The following is a 20,115-nucleotide window of genomic DNA, read 5'->3' as shown; positions in this document are numbered from 1 at the left end:
AGTTACCACGGGGGGAGGGAAATGAAGGTGCAAGGTGAGAAATCACTGTTCTTAAATTTTCTAGTAATAGGACATATAACTCTGGGAAAGTGAAAACAGAACAATGCTACTTTTCTTGCTTGCTTTATTATAACAAGATGTGGCTGGTCCTTAACAGTGTGACTCTTCTGAGCTGTCAGGGTTTTGCCTAGACTGAATCATGCTCCCCCAGAGCCCTGTTTTGTAAGCAGAAGTCACTAATAAAAGTGACCTTAATGGCTGATTTGGGTGCTTACAATGCACCTGCACCCTCAGTGGGCCAGCCATGCACAGCAGCAAGCTGAGGCTGGCTCTGCTGTGAGCATTCAGGTGTCATTAACGGATCATTGAGTCAACAGAACATGACAGCTCCTTTGGAAAACTCCTGCTCCACCTTAGAATGCTCTGTCCAGGGAGTTACAGAGAGACTTTAACAGCCCGCAGTGTGACTTAAAGAAATTCAAGAGGAAAAAAGGGATGTGTTTCAGCAAAGTCAAAAAAAAAAAAAAAAAAAATAGATTACTGAAGGGACTGCCTACCAATCTTAAATAAACAGGGGACACTAGGGCAAGGAAAACCATTTAAAATGCATCTTTGGTGTTCTGAGGTCCTGAAAACAAAAATATTCATCCTTAGAAATAAATGAGCAATAAATTAATTAAACTGCAGGAGTCAGCTTTTTTAATTATTTTTTAAATTTTATATATTTTACATCACTTTTTTATTTTTGCACAATGTATGCATTTTCATCTTGGTTATAGTCCCCATACAATTCCCCCACCCCCTTGTTTTTGATCCTACTCCCTCCTTCTCCCAGCCCCCATACTAGTGTATCTCTTGTTTATAGTTGCCCAGGAGTCAGCTTTTCACTAGATGCTTAAAATATGTAAACACTCCTCCCATCCATCCACCCCCACCCTTTTTTGGGTTTTGGTGAGTTTCTTTGTTTGGTCTTTTTTTTTTTTTTTTTTTAGATTTATTTATTTATTTATTTATACATACAAGCACTGGGTACAGTCAGTAGTGAGGGAGGGTGAGAGAATCCACCAGAGCCAGAGCGGGGAACAGAACAGACAGAAGGACCAAAGTACACTGCTGAGGGGAGCAGCGGGTGGCAGGAGAGGTCTGCGCGCCATGTGGGGTCCTCACCCAGCAGCCGGGGATAGAACCGGCGCTGCAGAGGCTGTGGGCAGCTTCGCAACCCAGCGCTCAACCGCTGAGCCACCTGGGAGGCCCTGTTTGGTCTTCTTAACTGAGACACCAAGCTACACACACTAACTGTTTTTTTCTTTTGTTTATAAATTAGCCAAAAAATCTGAAATCCAAAAACATTCAACAGAGCACTCAAAGGTACTTTAGAAATAAATGTGCATTCAATCAATTGTATGTTTAATTAATTAAATGATTAATACAGCAATGTCAATAGTTGTGCTTTTTTCCCTCTAAATTTATTTCCTTAACACATATTAGTTCTTTTGGCATAAGGTTATATTATGAACATTGTTAACATTTTAATGGCTTCAAAGGTTTTTTTTTTTTTAATTCATCTAGGAAGCGTTTGTGCTAAGCTTTCCAAGATGGGCTAACATGGGGGGATTAATATATTAAAAATATCAATCACTCATGCCCCTCTTGCTCTCCCTGTTTGGAAACCTGCCATCTTCCATTGTGGGGTACTAAGTGTTATTTCCATGGCTAATGTTTGAACATGTTCATGAACATGGGTATGTGAATGAGAACTAGAAGTAGAGAACTTGATTTAAAATTCAGGAAAATTTTTCTTAGTATTCCTCATCACAGAATCTGTTCATATCCTTACTTAATGTTGTTATATCACACAAAGGAAACTTAAACACCAGGGTTAATAAGAAGCAGGTTTAATTGCTGACTCAGCAAATTCTGAGTGTTGACTCAGCAGATTCACATCCAAAAGCTGAAGCCATTTGTAGGAAGTCAGGGGCTTATATACACTTTCAGTTTCTACAGGGTTCCAAGTGGGTTTGCTGGCAGCTGTACATGGTCAGATATGACGTAGCTACATACCAAAAGGTGAGTTGTATAGTTGCATACCAAGGAGTGAGTAAAGGGTCAGTAGTCACGGGACACCGCAGTCCTTTCTGCCTCATGGTGGTACATGGTCTAACATGAAGCAAGATTCATACCAGGAACTAAGTTGCATACCAGGAACTGAGCAAAGATCGTTACTCAAGACCCCCAGGCAGCTTATCTCAGGTCACTATGTTTCAATGTTATTGGTTTAATAATAGCAACCATTAGTAATGAATGGCCTACTATTGAGTGACACTGTAACAATTCTTTTACATGTTATTTTATATATGAAATAACTCCTATAGATATAGAATTTCCCCCATGTTATAAATAAAAAACAAGAGAAAGCTCTTATCCACCTCATAGTCTTAAGAAATCCCAGAAAAAGATTCCCAGCCTAGGTGATGACACTGAAGTTTATGATTTCGAATCAGGATGTACAGCTCAGTTCAGATTTGTTCTTCTCTCCACATTACCTAAAAGCAATAATTCTCAAACCTGGGCCAACATCAGAATGATCTGGAGGGCTAGTTAAGCCACAGATTCTGGGGTCCCACAGATTCTGGGATACCCCCAGTGTTAGTGTTTCTAACACACTATGTCTGTGGTGGCATCTAAGAATTTACTTTTAACAAGCTTCCAGATGATATTACCACCACAGGACCTCACACTGGCAAAAACTGCTTCATAGTCATGTAAAAGGTACAGTGAGTGCTAGTGAGCTTTCCTGCCACCCCTGTTTTTACGTATAAGAATATATACATTATTATATATAATATAATATCTTATATATAAAGTAGGGTGTTTGTTCTAAAGCAAATTCCTATTACAAATCTACATTTTGAAGGGAGTAGTAGTTTTATGAGAAAGCACTATATCTATTTTTTTAAAGATTTAATTTACACAAGAACTGGAGTACAGGCCAGAGGTGTGGGAAGGTGAGAAAATTCACTAGAAACAGAACGAGAAGCAGAACAGGCAGACGGACCATAAACACTGCTGAGGGGAGCAGCGGGCGGACAGGAAAGGTCTGCCGTGCCATGTGGGAATCTCCCTGGCCGGCCAGGAATTGAAGAACCCACTTGGTAGAGACTGTGGACAGCCTCACAGTGCTGCACTCAACCCACTGCGCCACCGGGAGGCCCGAAAGCACTATATCTATAATAAGAGAAACATTCCAATGTTTCTTGCCATGAATTTAAAGATATTATTTTTTTGGAATAGTAGTCATTACATCTGATATAACAGTGTTAATTTTTAAACATCTAATACTATTTATAGAGACATGTCACTATACAATTATAAAAGAAAATAGTGCTAAATTGTTGTCTATAGAAAGTCTAATGATTCTTTTTCTTTTTTTTTAAGATTTATTTATTTTTACAAGCACTGGGGTACAGGCCAGAGGGGCTAGAGGGTAAGAGAATTCACCAGAGACAGAGCTGGAACAGAACAGGCAGACAGACTGAAGACACTGCTGAGGGGAGCAACGGGCGAGACAGGAGAGGTCTGCTGCGCTATGTGGGATTCTTGCCTCCGGCCGGGATCAAACCAACACTGCAGAAGCTGCAGACAGCTTCACAGTGCTGCATTCAACCCACTGAGCCACTGAGGAGGCCCAAGTCTAATGATTGTTGCTCAAGATAAAAATTGAAGATATATTATATATAACTATATGTATACTTTCATGTATACATATATAACATTATATGTAATATACTTTTTGTTACACTTATTATATGATACTTAAAGATAAATATATTTTATAGATGATTATTTTTTATAATATAAACATTAATAAGTGCTGTTTCAACAACTAAGGTACAACATCTTGACCATTATATGCTTTAAATATGATCAAATTGCGGGATATATTTATATCACTGTTTTATATTTGTACCAAAGTTTATGTGCAGAGTAAGTTAAGACTTTAGATTTTCTTTTGTTATAACATTGCTTTTGAAAAATTAAAGTTCAGTTAAAGCTTATTAAGTTTTTTTCCCATTTTATTTCTATTCATTAAGAATTTAGTGGCTTGAATTTTTATCTTCAAATGACTTTCATTAAATAAGTAATTTTATGAATTTGCAATCATATCATCCACTGGAATAACAATTATATTTTTTTTATTTTCTTGCTTGTTCTTACTTTTATTTATTTATTTTTTAAATATTTATTTATTTATTTATACAAGCACTGGGTACAGTCAGAAACACAGGAGGGTGAGAGAATCCACCACAGCCAGAGGGGACAGCAGAGCAGGCAGACTGATGAAGTACACTGCTGAGGGAAGCAGCGGGCGGCAGGAGAGGTCTGTGCGCCATGTGGGACCCTCATCCGATGGCCAGGGATCAAACCAGCACTGCAGAGGCTGTGGGCAGCTTCGCAACCCAGCACTCAACCACTGCGCCACAGGGGAGGCCCTTGTTCTTACTTTTAAACTGAACATTTAAATGTTATAAAACCAACACTTTCATCTCTCAAGTGCTGATTTAATTTTACAAGGAAATTGTGGGGTTTATTTTATTTCCCTATAATTTGTCTCCTCATTTCTCAAGTCACTGGAAAATCTTATATATAAAGTAGGAATTCACCTATTTATTGAAATGTTTTTCTTTTGATATGATTTCATTGCACATTTTTCCTATACACCTCCACACCTCCAGCTACATAATAGATATCAACATAAAGTTGATATTTTAATAGGTAATGACCACATCATTTACATGTTGTTTGGGACCATATTACTTTATTTTTTTATAAGGCTATTTCATAAGTACTGGGAAACCACTATAAAATTTATGTGCTTCACTTATCATGAGATCTCATGTGTGTAGTAATCATGTTGGCTATAGTTCAGACTCTTCGTTTAATTGCATCTATTTCTCTAGGGTTGATATTGATAAATCTTTGTCTAATGGCATAGTATAAATCTGTTATGATTAATTATACAGAACATTGTAATTTCCAAAAAGAAGATGGAGAATCTAATCTCCAAGTAACTGTTACTACAGAGTTTTAAATTACTACTCTTACTTTTCCTGCCATCTATGGTCATTCAATGAATTAAAGTCAATGGTCTTATCTTTTATAGCATGGCAAGAATTGAGGGGAAATGCTTAAGTTGAAAAAAAACTTGACAACTGGTTTTTTGATGTAAGAATTTGTGTTACTAGTGGTGACCAGGCTGTGAAATTTGTGTTGCCTGTGTTGATATCCTGCATTCCATGTACCATAGAGGAATGTAGCATCCGTAAAGCATAGTCTATAGAGTACATTTAAGCATTTCTGTAGTTATTATGAGTGGATAATAGGAGAAAGCAGAGTTCCTAAGAAAATGTCCATTTTATTAAACTAATTAAAAAAGATACTGGTAGGAATTTTGTACAGAAACCAAGAGAAATCCATATTGTTAACTGTAAAGGGAAACAGGGAAAGGTCATCCATTTCTGGGATGGTCAAACAAACTACAGATATCTGTGTTTCCACAGGGTTATTCCAGCATTTAATATTTCACTGGTTACACTAAAAGTTATTTCTAAAATTAATTTAATTGTGAGATCAGATGCTTTGTGCCAGCAAAAGTGTCACCACACGCAAAAATACATTTGAAATAGCTCATCAACCTAGAATAAAAACTATAAAACTACTAGAAGAAAATATAGGATTAAATCTTTGTGACACTGTGTTAAGCAGTCTCCTTAGATCTGATACAGAAAAGCAAAGGTAATAAGAAAAATATAGATGAAAAGTCTGTTATCAAAATTAAAGGTTGTGGGGCCTCCCTGGTGGCCTAGGGTTAAATCTCAGTGTTAACATCACTCCATCCCTGGCCAGGGAACTAAATACATAAGGCACAGCAGATCTCTCCTGTCTCACCTGATGCTCCCCTTATCCTTTTATTTTAGTAGATCCACTCCCCACTCTGTCTCTGGTAAATTCTCTCACCCCACACACACACCTCTGGCCTACACCCCAGTTCTTCTATGCATAAACAAATAAAAAAAATTAAAGTTTTATACTTCAAAGGACAAAATTTAAACAATAAGCCGCATAATGGAATAAACTTACAAATTATATATTTGATAAGGACTTTGTAGCCACAATAAATAAAGGACACTTATAACTTGAAAAGAGAAACTGCCCAATTAATAAATGAGCAAAATATATAAGTAGACAAATCAAAAAGATACATTAATGATAATATGTACATGAAGAAATGTTCAATATCATTACTGAATCAGGAAAATGAAAAGCAAATCAAAACCACAATGAGATACCACTTTGCACTCACTAGATGGTTCTAATGAAAAAAGTCAGGGAATGATATCAAAATTGTAAACCTTATATATAAATAGGAATACAACATTGTGCCACCACTTTAAAAAACAAACTGTTAGGTCCTCAAAAGACTAAACTGGAGTCACCATATAGTTCAGCTATTTTACTGCTTAGTATATGCCTAAGAAAAATGAGAACATAAGTATACATTAAAATGTATTCATGAATATCTATAGCAGCACCATTTACAATAGCCAAAAGCCAGAAACAGCCCAAATGTCCATCAACTGATAAACTGAAAACCAAAACACTGTATAACCATAAAAAAGAGTATTATTCGGCCATAATAAGATCAAATTACTATAATTATTGCAACACATATTAATTTTGAAAATATCATGCTAAATGAAAGCAACCAATCACAGAAGGTCACATACTGTATGGTTCCATTTATAAGAAATTTCTAGCATTAGGAAAATGTATAAGAGACAGAGAGTATGTTCCTGGTTGACTGGAGCCAGTATAATTGGAAGCAAATGGGGAGTGACTGCTAATGTGTTTCTATTTAAAATGATGAAAATATTATAAGATTCATTGTGATAATGATTGCACAACTCTGTAAATATACTAAAAGCCCCTTAATTAAGAAGGAGGGAGAGGGAGAGAGACCTATCAATCAATTGTTTGCAACATACAGACTTTGTTCCTGTTTACATCCTGGTCTGAACAAAATATAAAGAAAAAATTCAAGAGAAAAAGTAAAAATTGTAAAAGGAACACAAAATATAGAAAATAATGCCTCCAAATTAGATCAAACAGATTCACCAAGAGTAACCCTGGGGAGTGGGTGCACAAGACACAGGGGTTCCTGAAATCAAATTTATCCATTCATAGTTCTGGGTCCACCCCTAAGTTATACACCACTTATTTGAAAGGCATAAGAACTGGTCTTCCTGGATGTAATAGAAACATACTTTGGGCATCTTGTTATGTTGTTTGCTGAACTGGGATAAGATATACTTTCTAACTTTCCTGGAACTGAAACATGGAAAAAGGCTATTTAGAGCAAGAGCTAGGACACAAATCATCAACACTTTTATTGAAATATGAGACAAAGCAAAATACTCAGTCATGTTACCTAAGTACATGAGTCCAGGAGCCATATTCCTTGGTGCTACAACATCACATCTGTTGGGAGCATCAAAGCTATGTTTTACTTCATAAAATTTAAGTTTATTCTATCAAATGTTGATGCCAGAAAATCTGTGGCCACTTAATTTGCATTACCATTATCCCAGTCATTGGGTGATGTGGTTCAGAGTTCAAATTGACTCTCCAAATTAAAAACTCACTATAGCTCACTAAAAAGGTATTCAAGTTGATCTAGCATGATGTTCTGATTGGGAATTGTAGAAGAATCAATAACTCTACCTGGCCTCATAGCAAGGAATTATTCACATGTCCTGGGTCTATTCATGGTATGACAGATAACCTAAAGTCACACGTCCATCATTAGCCCTATGAGTGATCCTAGATTTTCATTAAAGTATAATAAATATTCAAGAAGTCAGATATGTCTGAGAGGCAAAAGAATAGCTTAACAGGGTCACATTCATACATACTTTATTTTTTTAAAGATTTATTTATTTCTGCATACAAGAACTGGGGTACAGGCCAGAGGTGTGGAGGTGGTGGTGATTCACCAGAGACAGAGTGGGGAACAGAACAGGCAGACTGACTGAAATACACTGCTGAGGGGAGCAGCGGGCAAGACAGGAGAGGTCTTCTGCACCATGTGGGTATCTCCCTGGCCAGAGAGCGAACTCGTGCTTTAGTGACTGCAGATTGCTTCATAGGTTGCATCTTAACCCCTTGCACCACCAGGGAGCCCCCACACATACTTTATTAGCTATTTCATCTGCTGAATTCTCTACCCAGAAGTTTCACTTCCAAAGATCAGAATATCAGCTACAACTACATCTTACTATGAAATATATGTGGTGCAAGTGCAGCAATAACAAGGTCAAGTAGAACACATTCACTCTATCTGAGGCAAAGTCAACGGCCAAACTGAAAGTTGTATAAAAGTAAGGAGGAAAGGTCCTAACATGAGAGCAACAGAGAAGCAAATAAATAAGTAGTTAAGGGTTTACAGTAGGGAAAAGAAAATGAAAAGTTGAGTCATTGACAGGTAAATCATACTTAAACTGAAATAGGACACAGGATAAGCTGCATGATAATTCAGAAAAAAACTATTAAACACCTTCTAAAACAGCAAGAGCTGGTTTACTGACTTTGGAACATACTCTGCAACACTCAACTCGGGTGACTGTTCTCTCCTAAGGTGTTCAAGTTCTTTACCTGAAATATGTATCATGCCTTTAATATCCCTATTTTCACCTTGTATTATTTTCTTTTAGCAAATATATCTTCAAATTATTTCTTTCCACCTTGTATTATTTTCTTGTGCATGTGTTAGGGATGTAGACATCAGTTTTCGTAGACATGGGTTTTTGTAAACATGAGTAAATCTGTACTTAAATTTATTTTCATATTTTTGCTTTAGTATAGTATTTCAGGTTTAAATTTCCTTTTCTTTCAGTAAAGTTATTGTTGTCATCCACTTCTTTGTTACCCTGTGTTTAATACGTCTTGCTCTGCTACTGCCATCTTGTAAGATTTTTCTTTTCACTGCTAATTTTGATCATTTGGATTATGCCATGTTGTAGTATAGTTTTGATGTGTTTTTTTGTTTCTTTGTTTTCATGTTTCTTCTGTTTGGGTAGTACACTTGATATTGTCTCATAGTTTATGGTGCTCTTTTCATGTTTTAAAATATAAAAAAAAAATCTGATTTATTATGGATTACCTCTATTGCTGTGTTCAAGTTTACTAATATTTTTTCTACAATGTCAAATCTGCCATTAAGTCCACCCTGAGGTTTTCTTAACTCAGATGCTTTTGTTTTCATCCTCAGAAATTCAGTGTGGGTGTTTTTATATCTTCCCCATCTCTAGCTAATGTTTAAACATATGGAATACAATTGTAATCATTGTTATAATGTCTTTGTCTGCTAATTATGTCACGAGTCACTTCTAGGTCAATTTAACTTTATTGATTTTTCTCTTCATTATGGGATATATCTTCTTCTTGTATGCCAGTTATCTGTGACTTGACACCATCCATTATAAATTTGTTTGTGTCAATATATTTTGGAATTCCTTTATATATCCTTGAGTTTTGACTGGGACATAGTTATTGGGAAACAGTTTCTTACCTTTGGGACCTACTTTAAGACACAGTAGGTAAGACCACAGCAGTGTTTAGCCTAGGGATAGTTATTCCCAGTACTGAGGCAAGACTCTTCTGCTACCTCTATCCATTGACTTGCAAATTATGAATTTTTCTACTCTGGCTGGTGAAAACAATGTTCCAAATCCTGTGTGTGTGTTCCAGTTATTCTTAACTCTAATCCTTTCAAATGGTTCTTCCCTTGCTTTGATAGTCCCCTTACAAACACATGTTCTTCTGCACAATAGACCCTTAAACAATGAGGGCACTGGGGGCACCCAACCCACGCACAGTTGAAAACCAAAGTATACCTGTTGACTTCCCAAAATCTTAAGCATTAATAGGCTGACTGGCAGTCTTACATATAATGTAAATATTAAATTAACACATATTTTATATATGTATTATGTACTGTATTTTATAATAATATAAGCTAGAGAAAAGAAAATCATAAGAGAAAATAAATTTATAGCACTGTATTATATTTATTAATACCATACATTTATGCTTTGTTTCTTTACAAAAAAAAAATAGTCTGTTTATACACAGATGCAGGCTTTCCAAACTCACATTCTTCAAGGGTCACTGTACTAAACACTCAGGTCTCTGGGGTTCTCTTTCTTACAATTATTTCTTTCTCATGTGAGGATTTATCCTTCATCACTCAGTAATCAGTCCTCATTGCCTGATAAACAGTGACTTAAAAACCATTGGTTCATATATTTTATCTTGTGGTTTTCTTTCTTTTTTTAGTGTTTCAGATAGTAGCATAAATCTGGTCCCCTTTACTCCATCTTAGCCAGAGATTTAAAATTCTCCTATGAATTTTTAACTTGAACTAAGAAAAACATTTAATTCTGATTGTGACTAAATTTTGTGATTTAAATTTTTGATCCAATCTATATTATACTTAAGCATCATCTGAATTAGTATAATGTCTAAAATGATTAGAGAAGTGGATTAAATATTAGCAATATATAACACACCTTAACTGCTAGGACTGTGCTAGAGATTCAGAAGATGATCATAACAAATTGTTAAGAACTGCCAATTTATCATACCACTTTTTCCTTCTTAATTATGGCACATGCATAGGATTTTTTATTTCATGCTTAATATGAAGAGAATGTCAGACATGTAGTTGTAATCTGTAAATAAATTAGTTTTCTAGGCAATTTTATTGATTAAGTAATACTTTGAATTATGTGTTTATTCTAGATTTCAGGCATGGTGTTATATGCATATCATTAAAAATAACTTTATCAGAATTTTAGAGAGATGGAAATTTAAATATATTTCCTCTGATAAAGTTCTTCCATTTATGCTGATTATAAAATGTCAAAGAAAATCTCATATTGAAAATCAAGGAAATTCACATGCCATGGGTTAATCGTGAAAGTTGAACTAACATTTTATCACAACTGATTAGGAACTCTGAAAATTTGGAAATCAATGAAGAAAGAATTGGTGCATTGTCCTTCCTCTTTTCTGTTTTGCTAAAGTAAAGTACTATCATTAGTTAGAATTATTGTTCACACCATTGATGTATGTCTTATATAATTATGAACACTTGGTGTTTTGTGTGTCTGTGTGTGTTTGTGTGTGTGAGTATAGTAAAATAAATGGTAAGCAAAATATTTCCCTGGAAACTACAGTTTAACAGTAGTTGAAAACTGGAAATCTTTGATCTTCACTGAACCCTGCATGCTCAATCAATAGTTATTCTTTTGGGTATTTAATTTTTAGGTTGAATTTCAGATTAAAATAATTGATGGTTATGACTTTAGAAAATAGTAGCCTAATGCAATATAAATTTATTTTCTCACCATTCTAGAGGTCAGAAGTTAAAAATCAAAGAGTTGATAGTGCTGTGTGCTTTTAGCAGGATGGCTGTGTTCCTTCTGATCCTTCTATCTTTAGGATAATCTAGGAATTGCCACTCTCAGCATCCAAGGTCACCTGCATTTCTTGGCTTATGGCCCCTTCCATCATCTTCAAAGTTTGTCATTCCAACATCTGGCTCCTTGGTCAAATTAGTTTCTTTGTCTTTTACTTTATTGCCTCCCTTTTAGGAGCTCTCCTAAACTTTTTTATTTTCTTGAGGTCACAGAGATAACCCAGATCCACAGAGATCCCATCTTACTAGGGATACCTTTCCCAAGATCTTTCAGTGGGATGGGGAATGGGTTATATTATTCAGCTTGCCACAGCCATACTCTCATATTCCTTTGAGATTTTTTTTCTTTTATATTCACTCATGTAGAAAAAAATGCTATCATACTTATCATCAGGGAAATGCAAATCAAAACCACCATAAAGTGAAAGACGTCATCAACATGGCGGTGAGGAAATGCTGTAAGACCTCCTATAAAAAAAGTTAATAGAGAGGAAAAGCAGCAGGTCTCTGAGAGAACTGGAACACGGAAGACAAACTGGTGACTCTGGCAAACTGCCTGAAGAAGAAAGTTGCCATAAAAGAGGACTAGAAGGTAGGAAAGCTCAGAACCCTGCTACCCTCCCCCACAAAGTCGGCACTCTCCGACCAACAGAAAAGAGGAAAAAAACAAAACAAAACTGAAACAACCAACAAGAACAAACCACGCATCAAGTGGGACTGTGAGTGCAAAGGAACTATTTCAGCCACTGCACCCTGTGAACTGGAACTGTGGAGAACCGTGCAGGATTCACCCACGGAGGTGAGCGAAGGGCTCCGGGCACCATTGGAGAAAAATAAAGACTCCCAGGAGACCTACAAACAGCCCAAGGCCAGCCGGCAAGTTTCTGCGGAAAAAGCAGCGGGACTTGAAAAGCATACGCGGATCCGGGCAACCCAGATCCCTGCACCTGCGACCTAGGCTTGCAGGGAGACAGGCAGGGGCCCTCATTGAGGTGAATGTCCCTCACTGAGTAATCAGAAACCAGTCATCTGGACATGGGAGCAGGGTGCAAAAGGCGCCATTTCTGCGGACACTGAACTGGGCTACAGCCCACATCCTGAACCTGAGGGTTTGGGGAACTGAGACCCAGGGCACGAAATTCGGGGCATGGGATCCCACAACAGTGGGGCACAAGGCAGACACAGCACCCCCATGCTGTTGAGGCTTTCCACGCCACTCCCACTCTGTTCCCCCGGACCCACAGGGTTAAAAACAGTTCCGAAGGACACTAGGAAAGTTATCTGGCACCACCTAGCAAACAGAAAAAAAAAATTCTCCAACACCCTATAGTTGGAAACCAGGGATCACAAAAACACCCTCAGGCTCTGAGAGAGGGTGGGCCACGCAAATGGGGGTAGGAAGAGAAATAAAGCATGGAACAAGACCCCATCCTGGAACTGAGAGCTAGGCACAGGATCCAGGGCATAGGACATGCCATAGCAGCGGGCACTGCACAGGGTGACAGCCAGCGTTTTGGACCTGATAGCCCTGGAACTGAGACCTAGAGTGCAGACTTCAGGATGTGGGATCCATACAGCTGCGGGCACAACACCTGGTGAACACAGGGCAGACACAGCACCTGGCTTGAATAAGAGCCCCTGTGTAGAGGTACTCCCCTGCGCACCCCCCTCTGCTACTCAGAGAACCACTGGGAAAAAGCACAGGTCAGCAAGTATGGGTCTCTGGCACCACCTCGAGACCAGAACTAAATCACCAACTAGCTGATTCCCTGTTGGAACTGAGTAAATACAGAGGGAGGGAACTGTAAGGGACAGAGTGCCACAACACAGCATCAACACCCTGGTGGAGTTTTGGCCTACTAGTGCTGGTCTCAGCCTGGTAAACAGTTTCAAACACCCCTAAAGGAGCACTCCAAAGAGATGCCCACCAACACCAGTGGCACAACGTCCCAACGCATAGAACTAATTAGAAAGCAAACAACAGGGAGAAGAAAAAATATAAATAACCAAGCGAGCCAGTAGGAGGACACACCACAAAAAGAAACAGTCACCAGAGCTCAACCATGACATGGAAGAACTTCTCGGCCTATAAGATAGAGAATTAATAATCATCCTGATTAAAAAGCAGAAAGAAAACAAAAAGGGAAAAAAATTAGTTGAGACAAATAATCACTGAACAGAAGAATGAAATTGAGACCTTAATGAAGGAAAGAAAAGAAACGCAGGAGATAAAAAGATTACTAGAAGAGATAAAGAACTCTGGGAAAAGCAATGAAAACAGGATAGATGAAATGGAAGAATGGATTAGTACTCTCAAAGATACAGAAATAAAAAGAGCAAAAGGAGAAAATGAGAGGGAAGTGTAAGTGAAGCAGTATGAGGAGACTCTTAGACAATTATCAGACTCCATGAAGAGAGGAAATGTAAGAGTTATAGGCATTCCAGAAGGTAAGGAGAGAGACAAAGGAACTGAGAAATTATTCAAGAAGATAATTGAAGAAAACTTCCCAAGCATAATAAAGGAGATGAATATAGACATACACGAAGCAAGAAAAACTCCCAATTACCATAATGAAAAGAAAACTATGGCAAGACACCTAATAGTAATGCTTGCAAGAGTCCAAGACAAGGAAAAAATAATGAAACTGGCAAGGGGGAAGAAACAGATAACTTATAAGGGAAAACCAATCAGGTTAACTTCTGACTTCTCCGAAGAAACATTATGGGCAAGAAGAGAATGGAGTAACATATTCAGGAAACTTCAAGACAGCAAATGCCAACCAAGAATACCCTGCAAAGCTCTCCTTCCTCTACGAAGAAAAAATATGGACCTTCTCAGACAAACAGAAACTCCAGAAATTCACTACCACTAAACCCCCACTCCAAAAAATTCTATAATAACTCCTAAAGCCAAAACCAACAGAGGAATGAACAAGGAGAACAGAATAAAGCAAGGAATAAAATCACAAAAAAGACAAACAAAATGGCAAACATAGATGCCAACATATCAATATTAACTCTAAATGTAAATGGATTAAACTCATCAGTAAAAAGACACAGAGTAGCAAACTGGATTAAAAAACAAAATCCAACCTTCTGCTGTCTCCAGGAAACACATTTAACCACAAAAGATAAACACAGACTGAAAGTAGAAGGTTGGAAAACAATCCTACAATCAAATGGACCAAAAAAGAAGGCAGGAACAGCCATACTTATATCAGATGAAATAGACTTCAAATTAAAAAAAAAGAAAAAGAGACACAAATGGACACTACATTATGATCAAGGGGACAATACATCAGGAAGATATAATACTCATCAACATATACTCACCAAATGAAGGGGCACCAAAATATATTAGACAATTATTATCAGCTCTGAAAACATACATTAAAGAAAATACATACATAGTGGGCGACTTCAACACCCCACTGTCACCAATGGACAGATCAACGAGACAAAAATAAACTAGAAAAAAAGACACCAGAGCCCTAAATAAAGACATAGAACTCATGGACTTAACAGACATCTATAGGACACTGCACCCAAAAAAATCTGAGTACACATTTTTCTCAAGTGTGCATGGATCATTCTCCAGAATTGATCACATACTGGGCCACAAGACAAACATCAACAGATACATGAAAATCAAAATCATTCCAACTATCTTCTCCGATCATAAAGGCATCAAGCTAGAAATAAATCATGAAAAGAAAACAAGGAACCCTCCCACTTCATGGAGATTGAAATCCACACTACTGGAAGACCACTGGACTAATGAGGAGATCAAAGAAAAAATTAAAAAATACTTTGAGTTGAATGATAAGGAGGACACCACTTTCCAGAATTCATGGGATGCAGCCAAAGCAGTAATAAGAGGAAAATATACAGCAATACAGGCTCACATCAACAAACAAGAAAGAACTCAAAGAAACAACCTAATCTCACATCTCAAAGAACTAGAAAAAGAACAACAAAAAAACCCCTAAAGCCAGTAGAAGAAAGGAAACAATAAAAATCAAAGCAGAAATAAATGAATTAGAAATTAAAAAAACAATCCAAAAGATCAATGAAACCAAAAGTTGGTTCTTTGGAAAAATAAACAAAATAGACAAACCTCTAGCAAGACTCACAAAGAAAAAACGGGAGAAAACATGTATAAATAGGATTATAAATGAAAGAGGAGAAATCACAACAGACTTAGTAGAAATCAAAAGAATAATCAGAGATTACTATGAACACTTATACGCAAACAAATTTAACAACCTAGAAGAGATGGACAAATTCCTAGAATGATATAATCATCCAAAGCTGGACAAAGAAGAAATAGAACAACTAAACAAACCAATTACAAGCAGCAAAATTGAAGCAGTAATCAAAGCACTCCCCAAAAAACAAAAGCTCAGGCCCAGATGGCTTCACAAATGAATTCTACCAAAAGTTTAGCAGTGAATTAATACCTATTTTACACAACCTCTTTCAAAAAATTGAAAAAGAAAGAATACTACCAAATATGTTCTACAAAGCCAACATTACACTAATTCCAAAACCCAACAAAGACAGCACAAAAAAAAGAAAATTACAGGCCAATATCCCTAATGAACACTAATGCAAAAATCCTCAACAAAATCCTTGCCAACAGAATCCAACAATGCATCCATAAGATAATTCACCACGACCAAGTAGGATTTATTCCAGGGACACAAGGATGGTTCAATATCTGAAAATCAATCAATGTAATCCAACACATCAACAAAAAGAAATATAAAAACCATATGATAATATCCATAGAGGCTGAGAAAGCATTCAACAAAGTACAACACCCATATATGATAAAGGCCCTTGAAATTCTCAGGATACAAGGAACATACCTCAACATCATAAAGGCCATCTATGACAAGCCCACAGCCAATATCATTCTCAATGGTGAAAGCTGAAAGCATTCCCATTAAGATCTGGAACAAGACAAGGATATCCACTCTCACCACTGCTTTTCAACATAATACTGGAAGACCTAGCCAGAGGAATAAGACAAGAGAAAGACATACAAGGAATCCAAATAGGAAAAGAAGAAGTCAAACTATCACTATTTGTGGATAATATACATAGAGAACCCCAAAAACTCCACAGAAAAACTAATTAAACTAATCAAACAGTTTAGTAAAGTGGCAGGATACAAAATCAACGCACAAAAACCAGTAGCCTTCCTATACAAAACCAATAAATCTGAAGAAGAAGAAATCAAGAAAACCATTCCTTTTATTATTGGAACAAAAAAAATCAAATCCTTGGGAATAAACCTAACAAAAGATGTAAAGGACCTATATGAAGAAAACTATAAAACACTGTTAAAAGAAATAGAAGTAGACACAAAGAAATGGAAAGACATGCCCTACAAAGAGCTGATGAGACTCAACAAAAACAAAGAAAATAATCCAGTCAAAAAATGGGCAGAAGAGCTAAAAAGAAATTTCACCAAAGAGGAAATACAAATGGCCACCAGGCATATGAAAAAATGTTCAGCGTCACTTGCAATCAGGGAAATGCAAATCAAAACTACAATGAGATACCATCTCACACCAGTGAGAATGGCACATATTAAAAAAACTAGCAACAACAAATGTTGGCGAGGATGTGGAGAAAAAGGAACTCACCTGCACTGCTGGTGGGAGTGCAAACTGGTCCAACCACTATGGAGAGCTGTGTGGAGATTCCTCAACCTACAAAAGATAAAGCTTCCGTATGATCCAGCAATTCCACTCCTATGTATTTACACAAAAGGCACAGAAACATTAATTCCAAAAAGCACCTGCACCCCTATGTTTATAGCAACACAATTTACAATAGCTAAGCTTTAGAAACAACCCAAATGCCCAAAAATAGATGACTGGATCAAGAAGATGTGGCACATATACACCATGGAATATTACTCAGCATTCAAAAAAGACAAATACATGCAATTTGCAGCAACATGGATGGCGCTGGAAGGGATCATGCTCAGAGAAATAAGCCAGAAAGAAAAAGAAAAATACCGGATGGCCTCACTCATAACAGGAATCTAGAAAACCTAAATAAGGGACCAGGAAAAAGAATAACTATAAGAAAGAAAAAAATCAAAATCAACAACAACTATGAACCAGAGACACACTTGGGAGGGGGTGGGCGGGGAAAGGAGAGATTGGGGTCAAAATCAGGGGGTTGCAATTGTATGGGGAATATAAAATTAAAAAAAAAATTTAAATAAAAAAACAAAACCACCGTAAGTACCACCTTACATCAGTGAGAATAAAAAAGATCAGAACAAGTTCTGGCAAGGGTGTGGAGGCAGTGGAACTCTCTTGCACTGTTGACTGGAATTTAGATTGGTTTAACCCTAATGGAGAGCAGTGTGGAAGTTTCTCATAAGACTAAAAATGACTCTGCCATATGAGCCAGCAATCCCACTCCTAGTTATCTACCAAAAAGTATATTAAAAACACTAATTTAAAAGGAAACCTTTTTATTGCAGCACTATTTACAATATATAAGATATTTAAAAAACCTAACTGCCTAAAAATGGACATGATCAAGAGATGTGGTATATATACATAATGGAATACTACTAAGCAATTAAAAAAGACAAATTCATGTCATTTGCAAACATGGATAGAGTTGGAAGGTATTGTGCTAAGTGAAATAAACCAGAAAGAGAGAGGTAAATACCAGAAGGTGTCAATTATATGGAATATAGAAAAAAACAAACAAATGGGCAAAGACAAACTTTAAAATCAACCCTTGAAAACTGACCACAGATACTCAGATTTCAGAAAGGGATGGAGAGGGAGAACTGAAAACAGGAGTGGGGGGGGTGGATTACAGCAGAGGACTATAGGTGCTTTGGTGATGGCAACAGTGACTACACATGAGGGCAGGAATCTTATACTGCCAAAACATTAGCAAGCATGTAAAATAATGATACTTTAATAACAACAAATTTAAAAAATTCTCTCATGTATGCACCTCTCTGGCTCCTGTGAGCACCAGGTTTGCAGTGCATTGAGTCTTATTATTAAACTAGCAGCACTGCAGTTAGCAACTGTGAGACTCACAAGACACAAAAAGATTTTAACTAAATAGCTCATGTACTTAGCTTTGCTGATGTAAACAAGACAATAATCACAGTGGTATAATATCATCACCTCATCAAGAGGCCAACCATTATGCAAGAACACAGATTTTTTTGCTCCCTCAATTACATGAGGCATGAAAGTCTGGCAAGCACATTAGCCAACTTATGTGGGAGTCACCATGATACAAATAAAAATTCTCAGCCCTCCTTCCTTCTGCTGATTATAGCTACATCATCATCATAATTATAATCTACAGCCATTGTTCATTAAATGTTGCCTTTCAATTGTATGTATATATATATATATATAAATATATATATATATATATATACACACACATGTATACATGTAGTGCATTGTCACATCTACTTTACTATTTTAATAGAAATCTGAAACTTAGCCTCTTTCCCAAAGCCCGCTCATCTGTACTCCCCACCTCTAGGTCACAGAAAACTGCTCTCTTCCAGAGGCTAGCACCTATATGTATTCTCTTTTTGTCGTACCACATATACAGTCTGCCAGTAACTCATATTGGTCTAAACTTCAAAATATACACAAAACATCAGATCACCACTCACCTCTCCCAATGCCATAATCCTAAACTAGGCTACCATCACATCTTCCTTAATTATTATAAGAGCCTCAGTATCCCCTTACTCCACCTCAATCTAATATCAACATAATTATCAGAGAATTCCTGACTGATCATATGGTCAAACATATATTCTGGCCTCAAACCCTCTCACCATATCCAACTTCTCTCAAAATAAAATGGATGGTCTTGCAATGATGCACCTTAAGTATTATGTTATTCCAAGATATCTAATCTGCTCTTGAAGAAGTACATTATGTTATTAAAAAAAAAACATTTCTCAGAGTGGGAAAGGCATATAGGAAAATGCAATATCACTTCCTAATGAAAACTGTGCTGATGGTAACTATCGAAAACACAAGGTATTTCTGAATAAAGAAATACCTTTAAATAAAGAAATAAAGAAAACATATTTATTAAAGCTTTCCCATAGAGTATATAAAATCCCTAAAGACAACAATATAATAATCAGTACAATAAGGATTCACATGCACATATAAGGAATAGGGTTATGCTCTTTACCTGGACAATCTCATTTAACCATCACAATACCAAGAGCTGGAAATCACTATTGGTCTCAATTTTTCACTTAAAAATCCTATGCTCAAAGAATTTTAAAAAATAGATCTAGAGTCACAGAGCTTGTATTAAAGAGCCTCTTACTCAGAAAGCAAGCAGGAGAAAACTTTTGATGCTATACCATTGTTAATTACATTGAATATTGTCCTTGAAAGTTATAGCCCTGTTTGTACTAGCACTCCCAACATAAAAACCTGAATGAGTGTTCCTGTAAAACTGAGTTCTTCTTACTCTTTGATACCATCTGTGATCATATCAGCAGGTGTTAATTGTTCTTTTGATAATATCCAAACTAATCC

At 36.7% G+C, this 20,115-nt stretch overlaps 1 protein-coding gene across 1 annotated transcript in view; it reads right to left on the bottom strand.

Annotated features, from left to right (window-relative positions):
* TENM2 (teneurin transmembrane protein 2) overlaps positions 1-20,115 on the bottom strand; it is a 3,493,894-nt gene that overhangs the window by 3,195,451 nt on the left and 278,328 nt on the right. Inside the window, exon 2 of the mRNA XM_054691588.1 lies at positions 17,191-17,256. The gene's annotated coding sequence lies outside the window, so the exon portion shown is untranslated. The remainder of the gene's footprint in view (positions 1-17,190; positions 17,257-20,115) is intronic.

This window comes from Talpa occidentalis, unplaced genomic scaffold (assembly GCF_014898055.3).
Source record: "Talpa occidentalis isolate TD23 unplaced genomic scaffold, MPIMG_talOcc4v2.1 talOcc4.9, whole genome shotgun sequence".
NCBI classification, from domain to species: domain Eukaryota; kingdom Metazoa; phylum Chordata; class Mammalia; order Eulipotyphla; family Talpidae; genus Talpa; species Talpa occidentalis.
The sequence above is the reverse complement of the archived record's forward strand: the minus strand, read 5'-3'. Positions and strand labels throughout refer to the sequence as shown.